Source organism: Notechis scutatus, chromosome 1 (assembly GCF_049901735.1).
Source record: "Notechis scutatus isolate UNSWTSFEM ecotype Mainland chromosome 1, rNotScu1.2, whole genome shotgun sequence".
Classification (NCBI taxonomy): domain Eukaryota; kingdom Metazoa; phylum Chordata; class Lepidosauria; order Squamata; family Elapidae; genus Notechis; species Notechis scutatus.
Genome location: NC_142009.1, coordinates 236,065,544 through 236,079,965, shown reverse-complemented (window position 1 = coordinate 236,079,965; position 14,422 = coordinate 236,065,544). Strand labels below are relative to the sequence as shown.

At 40.0% G+C, this 14,422-nt stretch overlaps 1 long non-coding RNA gene across 1 annotated transcript in view; it reads left to right on the top strand.

The window, feature by feature from the left end:
- Positions 1 to 14,422, top strand: part of LOC148133280 (uncharacterized) — a 265,114-nt gene that overhangs the window by 177,499 nt on the left and 73,193 nt on the right. The gene's annotated exons all lie outside the window — the stretch shown is intronic.

The following is a 14,422-nucleotide window of genomic DNA, read 5'->3' as shown; positions in this document are numbered from 1 at the left end:
ATAGTATGCTGATTTGTATGCTGCGTAGGAATATTAGCCTGAGTTCCAGTTCACTTCCAAGAAGCAACAATTCCACTAAATTACTTTTATGGCATAGCATCAATTCAGAAACTTTGCATCCACTACCCTAATCTGCAAGCACTTGTCTTGTTGGGTACTTCCTCAACACACCGGATCACTTTCCTTCCCCATCTCTCACAAACTGTGATTATCTGTGATGGCCTTGAACTCCCAACACTGCAATATGGAAGTCAGGGTCTGAAAACTGCTGCTCATACTAGAATTCCACAGATCTCATAGTAACTAAAACAATTCCACAGCCCAAGTGTTCCAACTCCAAGCAAAAACAGTGATAACTGGTTGTTTGCACTCCCCTGTATATATTTTTATATCAGCCTCGACACTTTCATTTGATCATGTACCAAAAAAAAAAAAGAAGAAGAAGAAGAAGTCAGCAGTTCCTGTGTGTCAGAACTGGAAAACTATCAAAATACCTTTCCTCACAAAAGATGTGCAGCTCAGGAGGACAAAACATTGTTGCAACAAGTTTTGGTAAACTATTGATCTTTTTTTTGTAAGGCCTTTGTATAATGAGGTAAGTCTAGGAAGTGTGGGCTTCTTGGTGGGGTGTCTTTGCTCAGGGCCTCTTGTTTGTCAGTTAGATAAAGAATAGGGGGGGGGGGGGGGGGGGGGGGGGGGGGAAAATGGGTGAAAGTTCGAAGTCAGGTTGGGGGGGGGGGGGGGACAAGTTGGGTTCTGCTGGTGAAGTATCTCCGTTGAGGCTTGTTTTGTATGCATACTGTTGTTGTTTTTCCACTGCTACCTGGTCTCTCAGGGTTGGCTTTTCAGAGACGTTCCTGCTCATTTCAATGTCAAACCACCATAAAGTTCTCAGCCACAGTGTCTGTGGGAGGCAAAGGAAATGGGTACATGACAACCTAAGGATCATCACATCTTGTTGCAAATAATGCAGTTCTGTTGGAAGAAATATCCTTCTGGGTTCAGTTCCAAGTGGGGAAAAAGACACTGGAAACATGGAGACTGTTTGGAAAGATGGTTTAATGGTGGACAGGACCACATGGCTTGGAGCTCCAAAGTGAAAAGGAAGATCACATGCTTCAAGATGTTGGGTGAAAGAAAAGGAGGGAGGGCTGAGATGTTGAGAGACCCTTAGTTATATACCCTCTGTTTATATACCCTTAATGTTTCCTGTTCCTGTGTAAGAAATGTGTCCCATTGGCTGTCAGACTCCCAGGGGCGGGAGTCCTTCTCAAGCTAGATGGTGAGATGGGCAGAGGCCTTTGTTATGTAGAATATTCTGGCCCAGTTTTTAATGGCCCACCCATTAACAAAGGTGGGGATGAGCTTCTGCTTCTGAGGTGAGTTTCTGCTTTTGAGTTTCTACTTCTCTTTTTAGGGGAAATATTCTGCCTTTTTAATATTTCCTAGGATATTACATTTTTCTAGGAGAGGGGTGGATGCTAACTTCCTACAGTTCAAATATTTGTGTCAGATATCATGAGGCAAGTGTTACACTGTCTTCCCTGCAGGACAGTGTCCTGGCTGGTGTGTATTGTCATCATGGGTTTTTGTTGTTGTTGTTGTTTGTTTGTTTGTGACTGCTGCTGTTCTGAGCTTTCTTCAACTGAAGCAGAATCTTAACATGGAAATGCCATGGGGTGATTAGAAATACTCCAGCCACATATTAACATTGAGCGGGAAGCGTGGAAACCTCTTAGAGTAGATATAGCTCATTCTGTTAAATATGGGAGCTACTTTTTTGAGAGAATTTTTACAAGACCGATATTCCACCAGCAATGGCTGTTATGTCCCTTTTTCTGCCAAATGCTGATTAAAAGTTCCTTTATACAGCTGTGGCCCTTTCAGATTATTCAGATTAATTGTTTCAGATCTCACATGAGCACTGTACCTGACTCTTGTTCAAAAAGGCAGCCTGAAAAAAAAAGATGCAGCTGCTTTAAGAAGTGCAATAAAGATATATTGCCTTAATGGTTTGATTCATGAAAGAGCAGCAAAAAAATCCCAACAAATAAATGCTCTGTCTTACATATTGGCAAAAAAAATCAGAAAATAAAATACAAGCTGAATAGTCAAGACTTTGTTGATGATCCAAACTCTGTCAAGGACCTTGGAGTACTCATCTCTAATGATCTAAGTGTTAGAGCCCATTGTAACTACATAGCCAAAAAGGCATTAAGAGTTGTTAACCTAATCCTACGTAGCTTTTTCTCTGGTAATATCACACTACTAACTAGAGCATACAAAACATTTGCTAGACCAATACTTGAATACAGCTCATCAATCTGGAACCTGCATTACGTATCTGATATTAACACAGTTGAGAAAGTCCAGAAATATTTCACAAGAAGAGTTCTCCACTCCTCGACTCGTTGAAGAATACCTTATGTCACCAGTCTTGAAATTCTAGACCTAGAAAATCTAGAACTACGCTGCCTTTGGTGAGATCTAAGTATAGTATATAAAATCATACATTGCAATGCCCTACCTGTCAATGAATACTTCAGCTTCAACCATAACAACACAAGAGCAAACAATAGGTACAAACTCAAGGTTAACCGCACCAACCTTGATTGCAAGAAATACGACTTCAGCAACAGTGGTCAATGTCTGGAATACTCTACCTGACTCTGTGGTTTCTTCCCCAAACCCCAAAAACTTTAACCTTAGACTGTCTACTATTGACCTCACCCCTTTCCTAAGAGGTCTGTAGGGGGCGTGCATAAGCGCACCAACGTGCCTACCGTCCCTGTAATATTGTTTCTTTTATTTATTTTTCTTATATGCATCCATTTCATGTATCCATAACTATGTCTGTACTTATACCTGTTATCTTATAATTGCTTGACAAATAATTAAATAATTAAATAATAAAATAAATAACCTTTCCATGCTTGTGCGGAGCTCCGGGGGGAGGGGGGAATTGACTGCTTTTATGAAAGGAGGAAGGCTCTATCTTTGCACAAAGCCTGAATCATTTCATTCAGAATATGTGATGGAGTCGGATTGGGAATCTCAAGATCAGGGGTGTGAAACTCATATCATCACGGAGGTATCATGTGACGTATTGGGACGTTCCCCCCCCCTTCGCTAAACCAGGCATGGGCATGGCCAGCGCGTGACACATCCGGCCCACAGACTGGGAGTTTGACAGCACTGCTCTAGGTGCCTGTTATGAGGATATCAGTTCCTAGGAGACTGAGAGTTCAATAGGAAAAGAAAATATAACTACACCTCTCTCTCCCTCACTCCAAAATGATCTCTCAATGAAAAAGTTTTATTGTGATACTCGCTTCCACACCCCTCAAGAATCCTGCTAATAGATCAGTTGGGGGGAGGAAGTTTTCAATAGACTATAAATCTTAAAGAAATCTCCACTGTTCAAAAGGCTTTGTGTCTCAGACAGTGGTGGCTAACCTTTTTGGGCTCCTGTGTCAAAAATTGTGTGTGCGCTTGTGCATGCGCGCTTGTGTGCCAGGACCCAGAAGGCAATGTGCACCCCCACACTCCCTGCTCATGCATGTGCAATCCCTGCCGCTGCCCCCCCTTACCTGCACTGCACCTCCCAGCTGATTTTTGGCCCATTTGAGGCCTTTTCCAGCCTCCCAGAGGCTTGAGGAAAACTTCTGCAGGCTTTGCAGGATGAAAAATGGGCCCATTTTGTCACTTCCGGTATTTCCAGAAATACAGGAAGTGACGAAATGGGCCTATTTTTCGGCCTGCATAGGCTTTCCTCAAGCTTCTGGGCGGCCAAAAAAGGCCTAAACAGGCCAAAAATCAGCTGTGAGGCACGCATATGCACAGTGAGGTAAGTTTGCCTGCAAATCACCTGCCGGCACAAATGGCTCTGCGTGCCACTTGTGGCACGCGTGCCATAGATTTGCCATCACGGGTCTAGGAAGTTTGCTTCGTGCTAGGAAATGAGCAAGAAGGTTTCTGTGATCCCCCCCCCCCGGCCTGGCCTGTTTGAGGTTCCTGAGTTGCAGTTCAATGGGGTGAAAAGGAAGAAGAAAGCATAGGCTTGGGCACATATGTTCGTCAGTATAAGAAAAATGGGAGGAGGGGGGGAGTTGCAGAACTTTGTCTTCACCAGGTAGGTGTGAGAGATGGTGGAGAGCCTAAGAAAGGAATTGGATGTCAACAACCAACAGCTGGGAGAAGAGGCCTTTAGTCGCTTATCTCATAAATAGCAGCTCAGCCTGGAATGGAAAAAAATCCAGGAAGCACGTCAAAACATTCAAAGAGTTTTTGCCTAAATGAATTCACCAATAAAAGTGTTTCTGCAATTCTGTCCCTCGCTCCTAATTCTTGCATTAAGCCTCCTTATTGAAGTCTGTGTGATTCTTCTTTCTTTGATCCCACCCTGTGGGACAGGCATCACTGTGGAAGATGCAGCTGTGGTCCAGCTTCTTTTGCTTGTGATGCCCCCAATCTCTTCCCTGTCTTCCTTCTAAAAAGAGTGATCTTTTCCTCTCCATTTACTGAACATTAACATTTCAGAAGAAAAGGCTGTACTGAACTGTTTTCTGTGGTCTGGAATTAAATCTCTTATTCCTTCCTCTCCGTTTTAGGCTGCAATTCTGTACTTTACTTCCCCATAATATCCTTCACATGTATGAACTAGGTAGCATGAATCTAAATGATTTCTATAAGGCTTTTATTTTATTTCTATGGCCTTTATTTTTATTTTTTTTCATAGGGCTAGTAATGATCAAAGAAAAAGTGGTTGATAAATCTGTATCCAAAGAAACAGGAGGATTCTATACCCGTGTCAAAGAAAAAACAAGTCTTTCCAACTGACTGCTGATATATTAGATATGCGTGGAAATGATTGTGGAAGCAAACTTGCTTGTTGTCCATTATGCACATTCCTTTTTATCTGACCTCTAATTCTGAAGATTTTGTGAATGATTTTTTTTGTAGAAGGTGGAAGTTCTAATAGGTATATTAGAAGGCCAGCATTCCTTCAGGAAACTCTGCTCTTCCAGGAGAGCAATATTACCATGGCAAAAGAAAAGAAAAACAAGCTGCATAAACAAGATATCTGGTTTCTTAGTTGAAATGAGCAGACCTGTTCTATATTTACAGTATATCAGAAGAAGAAGGAAACATTTTAACACTGGTAGGACTAAAGCTTGGATTGGCAACCTTAAACACTCAAACCCTTTTTCCCATAGAAAAGAAAACACCGGAAGCCACAAAACCCTTCCCGTGCCTGACTATGTCCTGAGCAGCCACAAAACTAGACTATATAGTTGAATTAAACATTCTGTTTTCTTCTGAAACTTTTCTTTTCTTGGATATACTCATGGTTGGCCTACTGGGAGTTGAAAAGCTCAATAAATCACGTGCCAGCGGGTGTGACACATATTTTGAGTGACAGGGAGCCGCAACAGAGGGATGAAAGAGCCACATGCGGCTCCAGAGCCGCGGGTTACTGACCCCTGGACTAAAGACATCAGCCTGCTTCTGCAGCAGGCTGGCACAGAGAAGGAAGCAAGAAGCAAAAGATACCTCCCTTATCATGTTGGACTAAGCAGGATGCAATGATTAGTTCCATGCTTTAAAACTCTTATGCACTTAAGACTTTTTTTACACTCTATATGTTCTATAAACAATATGTTCCCTTTAACTCTTAAGTTGGTCAAGTACTCCCTATGAACCCATAGTAGTCTCCATTTTTTTCTCTCTCACTCAAATGGTGTATGATAGTATTGGGGATGTAGTATTGCCAGTATCTTATTTCTGAGAAGTTTTCAATTCTTTTGGCTTTCTTTGACCTGAGGATTTCGGTCCATGAGATCTCGCAGTACTTCTCGAAATTTCTTGCCATTGGCTCTTCTGAAATCAAATGTGCATATACTGTGTATGACAATTACCCTAATTTCTCTATCTGCAGTAACTCAAACCACAAAGGGATATATGGTCATGCTATCCCAAAAGCCTCGTTGCTTCAACTAGCCATTACTTAGTGATATACCTTTTTTTTAATTCAATAGCAACAATGTTAGATCAGACAGAAAAACAATAGCATTTTTTGAGATCGTATCTTCCAGAGATAGTTGCGCTTTCTTATTTTTAAATTGAGCTATCAAGTCTAGACAGCAAAACTCCAGACAGCTACATAATATGATAACAAAGAGTGTTTATTGTATCACTTTGCTGCCCATCTACTGGTTGTATAGATTTGTGGAGCTCAGAACTAGTAGTTGTAGGCTAAACGCTAAAGTACTCTGCACACGCTAAGACTAAAGTCAACCTTTGCTATTACTTCATAAGTTCCTGAACTGGCCTTGAGTATAACCTTCCCCTCCTACTTATTTTTTGCTTATGATTGCAAACATCTGTGCAATTGCAAGAGGCCAGCAAAGAGTTAAGATGTTTGTATTTTGGCTGCCATCTTACATTGCCAGGATGCTTGCAGTCCAAATCTGTTAGTTACAGTTAGCTCCAGTCCCAGTCCAGATCTGTTAGCCTCAGAATGCAGAAGAGGCTGAAGACAGAAACCCTAAACTTGTAAGTGTAGGGTTGAGACTTTGGAAAAAGTGCAAAGAGCAACTAACATGATTAAGAACTCAGAGACAAAAACATACGAAGAATGGTTGTGGGAATGGCCAGTCTAGAGAAAATAAGGAGGGGGGGGTGACACGATGGCCATGTTCCAGTATTTGAGGGCCTGCCACAAAGAAGAGGGGTTCAACTTATTTTCCAAAGCACCAGAAGGCAAGACAAGAAACAATGGATGGAAATTAATCAAGGGTAGAAGCAACCTGGAATTAAGGAGAAACTTCCTGATAGCAAGGATAATTAACCAGTGGAACAGCTTGCCTTCAGAAGTTGTAGGTGCTTCATCACTGAAGGTTTTTAAGAAGAGATTGGATAACCATTTGTCTCAAATGGTGTAGCGTTTCCTGCTTGAGCAGGGGGTTAGACTAGAAGACCTCCAAGGTCCCTTCCAGCTCTATTCTGATTGTGATTGTGTAATCATTGAACTTGGAAGAACCGCCTACTGAGCAGATGGCCAGTGATGGCAGCAATAATCTGCCCTGCAAGGCAGGCCAAACTGACAAATGCTTTCAGCAAATGATGGCAGTAAATAAGTCATAAATAAGTGAATCAATAAACTGGGGTGCAAAGGTTAAACTACTGTGTCAGTTCACAGTTATTTGCAACATTATTTCCTCCTTGAACAGTGAAAGGAAGATGCGTTGTGACAACACAGGAAGAAAAGTGGATGGACTGTTTTCCCGTAATTCTTGGATTTGTCTCTCGTCTGCTTGATGGCTTTTCTCAGGCCGTTTTGTTTTTGTGTGCTTTTCTTCTTGCTATCAGTAACACAGGTTGAGACACAGAGCCCAGGTAAGTTGCTAAGGAAATGGAAAAGCTTTCTCTATAGGATCAAATGTTTAAATATGGTGACTGGGAATTGCTTACATTAAGGTATTCCAGCACACACAGAAAATAAGTGAGACAATGTGCAAATCTGGATGTGATATATAACAAGCACAAACATATTCACACACGCACACATCTGGACTTACTTAAAAGAAATGCCAGTCATGTTCACAAAGATAGCATAAAGACAGTACTTGGTCAAGGGAAGAATATATGTGTGCGTGTGTGTGTGTTTCTAATATCGTAAATATTTTACCAGACATGTTAACTGGTTAGGTTAATAGTTTAAACTTTAATAAAAGTTTTAAAGAGTCTAGACGAACATTTTAAAACACCTCAGTTTCAAAGGTGACTATGTTTCATGTTTACGTAACGAGTTATGAAAACAATTCATTTAATATAATTACATGAAAAAAGATGAAAGAACGTCCACACTGGTTATTTTCTTAGATTTAGAATATCCACGTTGCAAGCTAGTAGATGATTTCAGAAGGAAGTTGACAAGCTAATTGTCCTCTGTTACTACATAGGCTTTGACATGTATGTACTTGGATATCATGCTGGATAAAATGATTATTAGACAACTATTTTATCAACTTTCCCATTGCAGTGAGATTTGGCCTAAACTCATCACAAATGATATACTGGAATGGAACAAAATTAGGGCTTCCAGAGCAAGGCTCTAAAATCCACTAGATATAACATTACTTTTGCTGCTATCTAATCGCCCTAATAAAATAGTAGCTATATTCAATGTGAATTCTTATGACTCTATTAAATTAATGCTTCTGCCGACATAATCTATTTTCTTCTGTTTTATCAGAATGTTCAGTAGGCAACACTTCGGTGAACATAATGGAGAATAATGATCCAGGGTTGGTGGTGACTAACATTTATGCTAATCCTGGCATCACAGTCACAATTGAACCTTCTACAGATGCAAATTCTCCCTCTGAATGGTTTGAAATAAAGGACTCACAGCTCATCCTGAAAAAGTCTGTGGATTATGAGGTAATAAAATTGGGGGGGCGGGGGGAGAGAAAGCCTTAAATCCATGCCTTCTCCAGATCCACTGGATCTTTAATCCCCTGGTGGGAACTGTAGTCCAATTTTTATAAGGGATGCAAGCTTGGGGGAGGCTGGCTTAGGATTCGCTGGTCAGCTAATCCGATGATGGTATTGGGGTGTATGTGTATAAAGACTGTATAAAATGCAAGTGAATTGACACAAGGGACATACAATAAAACTGTTCAATAGTAAGATGTAATTAATATATAGGTATTAGTAAGTACAATATAGCACATGCTTTGTGCTTATCGGTTGTCCCAAAGTTATTTCTTCCTAGCCAAAGATTGTAGACAAGTGTCAATGTATCCTGATAAAGTTAATGGAAAACTCCCAGTGTTCCCTCTATAAGAATTCTCATATGTGACTCATATGTAAGGCAATCCTCCCCAATTGAGGTGATCCCCATATTGCAAAGCAGGGGCAATGTGGGATAATCTAATACCAGGATGATTAAAAATCTAGAGAAGCTCCATTTTCACAGCATGCCAAATTTGGTTAAGGTTAATTTTGGTTGAGCTTTTGTGGCTCCAACCCATCTATCACTTTTTGTGAGCTCAGAAGATGAATTAATTCAGTGAATGGTTTTAGTGTGCTCTGTGAACACAACCTATCACGGGAAAGGAGCCAATATGGGTAGTCCTCAACTTACAACAGTTCATTTAGTGACAGTTTAAAGTTTCAATGGCAGTAAAAAAAAGTGACTTGTTATGACCATTTTTTACCCTTACAACCATTGCAGCATCCCCATTGTCACATGATCAAAATCCAGATGCTTGGCAACTGGTTCATACTTAGGATGGTTGCAATGTCCCAGGTTCATGTGATACCCTTTGTTCTGACCCAAACCTTGTTCCAAGGAAACAAACACGAAACGGAGGTAACAGCAAAACCTTTTAATGATTCTTTATGAATTCCGTTCCTTCACGGTTAAAAGGCTGTTTCAAACTAATTGTCTCTGATAAGAACGAGCCTTGCCAAGGTTGTGCAAGGCTGCCAAGAACACTAAATAAAGTTACCAAGCAATATTTCAAACACAAAGAGTCTCCAAACACCAACCAAGATATTTCAAACGTCCACAAGGCTTGAGTGCAAAAACTTCTTTGCTTCCTGCAAAGAACTCCAGTTTCTCAGCTGGCTTTTATCTTTTAAGGGAGATAAAATTACCTTGCAGCCTTACTCCCGAGTCATCCGTGCTTCTGCAGCTGCTCTTTCCTCCGAGCAGCCCTGCACGCATGCACACTTGGCACAGGCTCCTCGGGGATCTCTTCATCACTGCTGCTAGCCTCCACAATCTCTGAAGGTAGCATTCCACTCCCTGATGGTCCTGGCCCCATCCCTGTATCACACGCAGGCCCCTCATCTGAGTCCTCGCTCTCCGAGCTTCAGCCGTCTCCATCTGCTGCCGGCGAACCACAACACCCTTCTGCAACCTTCTGACGAGCAAAGTCAATGCTAGATTCACTTAACAACCACATTACTAATTTAACAACCACAGTGATTCACTTAACAGCTGTAGCAAGAAAGGTTGCAAAATGGGCAAATTCACTTAACAACTGTCCCACTTACTAACAGAAATGTTGGGCTCAGCTGTGGTTGTAAGTCGAGGACTGCCTGTTCTTCAAGTGGAAGATCTCAAAGGTGCTCTGGTTCTCCTTGCTGTCTGAGTCCAGTGAAAATCACTTTGCATACCAAAAGTATCCCATGTGCCTGTTAGGGGTATGTAAGTCCACTGAATTTCCCTAGAAGCATCCTGTATGAAAATTTGAAACTAAGCAGCATGAAAGCTCTTCATCCTCCCTCGGAGTTAAACATTATCCACCCTCGATATTGTAAGTCACAAGGCTGCTTATTTTTGTACTAGTTCAACCTCTGAGCAGCCGTTTTCAGTGCTCCAATGTGCTAGGCGGGCCCAGTGGAAATCTTTTTCCCTTTTGTCAAGAGGCCCTACTTTCCACTCTTGAAGGTTTCAAACAGTGGGACAGAATAAGAACAGAGATTCAGAGACCCGGAAACCTAGAGTAATTGCTAGGTGGATTGTACTCTTCTGTTAAAGAGTATAACTCTTTAAAGAACAATAATAGAGAAACCGAAGATATTTTCCTCTGTGCAATACCATTAGAGTACATTATTTTTGTTTTATTTACTGTTAAAAGGGGAACTCAAATTAAACTTAGAAAAAGAAATAGGGAGAAAGAATAAAAAGTACAAAGAAAAAAGAAAAAAGTAAGGAAAAGGGAAAGAAAAGAAACATGTAAAAATTCTTCCAATCTTCATTATAACAAGTAAAAACACATTTGATAACTCTCCACCCCCAGAAGACTGCAAACAAATATCACTTCTTCCCATAACCCATTCCTTCTATATGCAAAACCATAAATCATAAACTTTTCAGTCCTGCTGTCAGCAAAAAGTCTATAAAGGACTACCAGGGGTTTATAGGTTATGTTTTATTTTAACATTCAACTTTATATTCTTTTACTTCTATCCATCTTGATGTTTAATAAATTCAGGTGTTGCTGTAAGATTTGGCCTCTCTTCAATTTTTCTTTTTCCCATCACAGAGCCTTCTTCAAAGTTTTAGCAAACCTCCTTTGTGAATGCTGTAAAAAATTATCCAGATCTTGGTTTATCATTTGTTTTCCCCTGTTGATTTTCGAAGCTTTAACCAGCCTTTTTTTGAATATCCAATAAAAAGTCCTTATCAGGGTCATTCTCTTGGCTTGCCATTTGTAATTCCACTTTAATTGCCTTCTCTAACTTGTAATTCACTTTTTTTTTTTTTTTTTGTATTTCCCCCTGGATTTTCAAAACTTTAACAAACTTATTTTGTGGATCCAGTAAAAGGTCCTTATCAGAGTTATTCTCTTCATTTATTATTTGTAATTCCCCTTTAACTGCCTTCCCTATCTTCTTTCCAAATAATTTTAATAAATATTTTGTATAAAGCTATAAAAGATAATATAGACTAAAAAAGAGAACAAAAGCAAATACAAAAAAATGAAATATATAAAGAAAATGTCTATCCTCCCTCCTCCCCACAAGAAAAAGACTTCCTATTCCCTTTGTGGCAGGCTACATAAACAAATCTATATTCTCTTCACCTCCCCTTAGCTAACCAATATAAACTCTTCATCCCATAAACCAGGGATGTCCTATAAACCACTGGATTTCTTCAAGGGCCAGATTAGCATTGTAGTCCCCCCCCCCAATGTGGGCCAGCAGGGGGAGAGACAGGATGGACGCCTCCTGCAGCACTTTGCTGGCCAAAACGGGGCACGGGGAGGTCCTGTGTGGCCTGTTTTGGCGTCCCCGGCTTTGTGAGGCCCCTGCATCAGAGGTGGTATTCAGCAGGCTCTGGCCAGTTCTGGAGAACCAATAGAGGAAATTTTGAGTAGAGGAAATTTTGAGTGAACCGGCAAATCCCACCTCTGACTGGAGATTTTACAGTCTCCTTCCCCTGCCACGCCCACCAAGCCATTCCCACAGAACCGGTAGTAAAAAATTTGAATCCCATCACTACCCTGCATGGCCCGTGTTTGGCCGCCCTGGCCTCCAGCAGCACTCTCCCAGCCAAAAACGGGCCTCCCTGGATATAGTATAGCCATAAAAGCAGACATCATTGCTGACAATTCTGATTTTATAACTACTAATGTTTGGCCCCATTCTTCAAAAATCTCTTCAAGTGTTTCTAATGTTATGGAATCTTGTGTCATTTTGTAAATCCCCACAATAATAAAAAAAAATGAAAGCATTTGTGAGCATGAACCATGGTAGCACAGTGATTAGAATGCAGTATTGAAGGCTAACTCTACCCACAGCCAGGAGTTTGATTCTGACTGGCTTGAGATTGACTTGGCCTTCCATCCTCCCAGGGTCAGTAAAATGAGGATCCAGATTGTTGGGGGCAATACGCTGACAGAGAAAGCAGTAAATCACTGTGGAGTAGTATATAAGTTGAAGTGCTATTGCTGTTTATACAATTTTCTTTCTCTACCTTTCCTTTTCCTTTTCTGCCTAGACTTTTTAGTCCTCACCAATGTCCAATTTCTGAAATATAATTTTTCAATAAATAATAAATAAATTTTATCTTAAGTTTAAAAAAAACCAAAATATTTATTTATTTATTTTATTTGTCAATCGCTTACAAGATAATAGGTATAAGTATAAACATAGTTATGGATACATGAAATGGATACATATAAGAAAAATAAAAAGAAACAATAGGACAGGGACGGTAGGCATGTTGGTGTGCTTATGCACGCCCCCTACAGACCTCTTAGGAAAGGGGCGAGGTCGATAGTAGACAGTCTAAGGTTAAAGTTTTTGGGGTTTGGGGAAGAAACCACAGAATCAGGTAGAGTATTCCAGACATTGACCACTCTTGTTGCTGAAGTTGTATTTCCTGCAATAAGTTTGGTGCGGTTAACCTTGAGTTTGTATCTATTGTGTGCTCTTGTACTGTTATGGTTGAAGCTGAAGTATTCATTGACAGGTAGGGCATTGCAATGTATGATTTTATATACTATACTTAGATCTCACCAAAGGCAGCGTAGTTCTAGATTTTCTAGGTCTAGAATTTCAAGTCTGGTGGCATAAGGTATTCTGCAACGAGTAGAGGAGTGGAGAACTCTTCTTGTGAAATATTTCTGGACTTTCTCAACTGTCTTAATAACAGATACGTAATGCGGGTTCCAGACTGATGAGCTGTATTCAAGTATTGGTCTAGCAAATGTTTTGTATGCTCTAGTTAGTAGTGTGATATTACCAGAGAAAAAGCTACGTAGGATTAGGTTAACAACTCTTAATGCCTTTTTGGCTATGTAGTTACAGTGGGCTCTAGCACTTAGATCATTAGAGATGAGTATTCCAAGGTCCTTGACAGAGTTTGGATCATCAACAAGGTCTTGACTATTCAGCTTGTATTTTATTTTCTGGTGGGTTTTTTTGCCAATATGTAAGACAGAGCATTTATTTGTTGAGATTTGAAGCTGCCATTTGTTTGACCATTCTGATACATAATCGAGGTATTTTTGAAGGGTAGCAATATTTTCTGTGGTGTTGAATAGCTTTACATCATCAGCGAAGAGAACGCAATTGCTCTTAATATGATTATAGAGGTTCTGTATTCTATTCTGGTTCCTAATGAAACACTGATTATTTCATTTTATTATTTCCAAAATTTTATAGTAAAAGTCTCAAAATTTCAAAATTGTATGAACCCTTACATCAAAAACATATTTAGTTTTTTGACATTTATTTCCAACTCTTTAAATTCTTAAACTTATAGTTATTTTTTCTTTTATTAAAGAAGGAATGTAGCTCTCCAGATAGCTTTTCAAAATCGTTGTTCCAAAGATCTATAATAGAGTATTGAATAAGCAATTTTTGATTAGAAAGTGAGGCTATTGGTCTCAATGTCCTTTGAAAGATTCTGCTGCAATTGAGAGCAAAACTAGCCCCTTCATTTCCTGGTCCTCAAACTCACAGGTGAACTCTGTCAGCATCCTCATAAGAAGCCACTCTCCAGAACATATGTGGGTGATATCCCATCCTCTTCTTATCCAGAGAAGTTCTGAAGAGTTAATCTATTTACTGCAATTTTTGCTGCAGTCATCATCTTTCCTCTCTCAGAGATATGTTTAAGTTGCCATACCTCTGTTGGAAATCCACTTGTTTTCCATAGAATAAGACTACAGTTAAAACAACTGATACAAAATACAATTTTTCAAAGCCCCAACTGAAATGAATTATATTTTAACCAGCTAAAGGTCTAATTTTAAATATGGAAGGATTGTTGTTTGTTGATTCTTTAAAAATGGCTGAAGGTACAGCAAGTTAACAGTGGAGCTTCTGTAGTGTATATTTCTCCCTTATGTCCAGATCTTTGAATGTAGAATTATTGTTTTCCCTTACTGCCTAT